Here is a 3129-nt window from a genome sequence, read left to right as displayed (position 1 = left end):
GGACACGAAGACATCATTTTCTCCTACATCTTTCTTAGCACAATCCACATCCAAGGAGGAGTCCCAAGACTGTGCACCCTCTTCCTCTATCATCTGGTAAGTTGCCTTTTCAATCTGTGTGGAGGCCAACTAGGCAGGCTTCGGAATATCAAGACAGATATTGTCCACATCAGTCTTGAGCATTGAATTTTGTCCTGCCTCAGTGTTTAGGGGGCAACTTTGAGGGATTGTCCCTTAAGCAGACAGAGGGACAAAAGATGATGGGGAGCTTTCCTCTCCCTTTTTGGTCACTGTGCTGGGGATAATGGTAGGTTGGTAAATTTGCAGCGATGCATAGTCATCAGAAGCTAGGCACGCTTTAGGCTCAGACTCTTTGAGGATGGTGGGACCTGCTGTTATTTGCACCTGCTGATAAGCTTGTTGTTCTGCAGGTACAACAAACTCATGAGCAGTGCCTTTAGATAATGACCGTTCATAGGTAGCTCTGGTTAAGAAAGGGGCATTGCCCTTATCCTCCAAACCATGGACCTCCTCCTCTTCTTCAAACTGCTCTTCTTCTATGACTATATTTTGAAAAAGGGTTTTCACCCTTTGATCTTCGTTTGTATCTCTGCTTCTTTGCATAACCTGCAACTGCTCCTGTGCTCCTCTATATGGATTTGGAGTTGGAAGAGAAAAGTCACAAGGAGCTCCTACTTCTTCAGAGTGTTGCTCGCCCTCTAATCTAGAAACTTCAGAGGCTAATAACTCTATCATCCTAGCCAATTTATCAATCTTAGGATCAGAGGATGATGAGGACTCACCTCCCTGTCTTCTCTTTTCAGCATCACCTTCGAGTCTTTCTGCAGCAATGATGTTTGCTTGTACTTCAAAGGCTGCATTTTTCATATCAGCCAAAGAAGCACATCTTCTTTCTCTTAACAGTAGGAAGAACTGAGAATCGAAGGCATTGGCATAAGTAATCATAACAGAAGTAGGAGTGGGTTTCATTTCATATGGTATTATGCTATACAAATGGTTGAATCTCTTGTTGAAATCAGACAGCAGCTCACCATCTCTGAAAGTTCCAAAATTCAGTATAATAAAAGAGCAGATCTTTCTTATCTCCCTAGTGCTTTAGAACGCATCATCTAGGGCCTCAATGTCTGTAATAGACCAAGGGGGTAATTCTCTGAACCATTTTCTAGCCTCCCCATCTAGGCTTTGGACAAAAACCCTCATCCATACATCCTCTTCATTGATATCCAGGTTATCAACATAGCTATAAAAGGACTCAAGGTGCTCTTCAGCTGTTACTCCTTCTGTACCAGTAAACTTAGGCATATATTCTTGATAATCTCCTGCGGGCATGGCGTTTAAAGGGACAGGCAAGACTAAGGGTCCATACCTAGCAACAACGATTCTTTCTATCTTTGTAAGAGCTTGCTGACCTGCCATGACTGGGTATATCAAAGGATACTGGTAGACTGAGTAGTAAGAATCAATGAAGTGGATAGCAGAGACAGAGGAATATGATGGACAACATGGGATGCTTTCTTTGGACTGAGATCCGAAAGGGAAATGAATAAACAAGGAGCTTTATGAATCTCTGAAGGTGATCTTTCATTAGCAGAGATACATAAGATTTTTAAGGCTTACCTGACCCTGATGCTCCTTTCTACGGTGTTTTCTTCTGCTTAACAATCTTCTCAGGGTCGAGCACTGGATCAACTGGTGATTTCTGAGGATTTCTTCGAGCATGCCTCACAAACTGCGCCAGAACTGCGATGTGGAGTCACCAGATAGATGATTACAACAAAAAATGTGCTCAGACTTTGTCTATCATCAAAATCTGGAACTGTGTCGTTCTCCCAGGGAAGCTGAGCTTCAATCTCCTCTCCCCGGCAACGACGCCAATTAATGTTATCACCCCAAGAAACTCTCCTAGGTTGTATCTTGGAGATGCTCGAGAACATTACAAAACTCAACCAAATGTTGGAAATGGATGAATGGAAGGAATGATGCTTGTCCAAGCCAGATAACCACTTCTACTATGCTGAACCCCAGACATGGGTGAACACCCTCATACTACAAGGCTTTAGACCACCAATTACTCACAGTTTGAGGATTAGGTGAACATGGAGAATACTGAACACACCAGCAGATGCACAAGAAGATGTGATGGCCGGCTGCAACCAGTAAAGAGGTCTGCAAATCTATTTCCTAATGCACAGATAGGATGACAGCTCTCTGGCACTAAGATAACAGAAACCTGCATAACACATTCAATGATACATACTAGATTCTAACACAGAGGTGGGATGACAACCCCTCAAATGCTAAATATCAAGAGCACATGAAAAATGCATAACAGGCATAGCCTAGAATAGAGAAGAAGTGGAAAGTGAGCAATTAACAGCAAAAGAAGCTTGTATTAGCTGAAAATGAAGACCAGACGCTACAAGTATCAAAGTAGTTACAGTCTCCAGAAGTTGAACCTTACATCAAAACAACAACCATCAACCCTGACTAAATCTGTGTTCTGGGTATATATAGAGTTTCATTACAAAGATAGTTTGTTATTCTATGCGTGGAGGTGTCATAATTGACCAGCAACCGCTTTAACTGTCTGATGGAGTTTTTAGTGTAGTCTGTCTGCTTCAGTGAACGGATTTGATCTTCTTGGATGCTCTGCTGTCCTTCTTGGGTAGGCGGAGTGTAATATGGAAGACATTCCATAACTGATAAATGCGTTCAACTGCTCGAGGCTTGTCCTTCTCGTTCTTCGGCCATGCTGCTCTTGAATGCAGTGGTTAAGGTTCTACCACAAACAGTATCGGGAATTGATTAAGCTCGTCCTTTGGGTGCACAGAGCAGTTAAGGAGCGTGGACTTCATGGTGGGTGGACAAACTAAATGGAGGAACGGGGTTGACCGTCGGATTGCACAGATGGACAGCGGATACAACACGACAGGGGCTATCGAGAAGGTAAGGTGGAAGACGATCGCATGTCATTGGATGAAATAGATGAACGATGACGATTTGGTTTGCAGAAGTCAAAAGGAGATATGCGGGCAGAATGAATGAGGGCCGTTGGATTAAACACGGGAAGATCCAACGGTGATTGGGGGCGGTAGCTGCGCGGGGACT

Source organism: Pinus tabuliformis, chromosome 5_1 (assembly GCF_031772625.1).
Source record: "Pinus tabuliformis cultivar Carrire ecotype Pingquan chromosome 5_1, CPIR1, whole genome shotgun sequence".
Lineage (NCBI taxonomy): Eukaryota > Viridiplantae > Streptophyta > Pinopsida > Pinales > Pinaceae > Pinus > Pinus tabuliformis.
The sequence above is the reverse complement of the archived record's forward strand: the minus strand, read 5'-3'. Positions refer to the sequence as shown.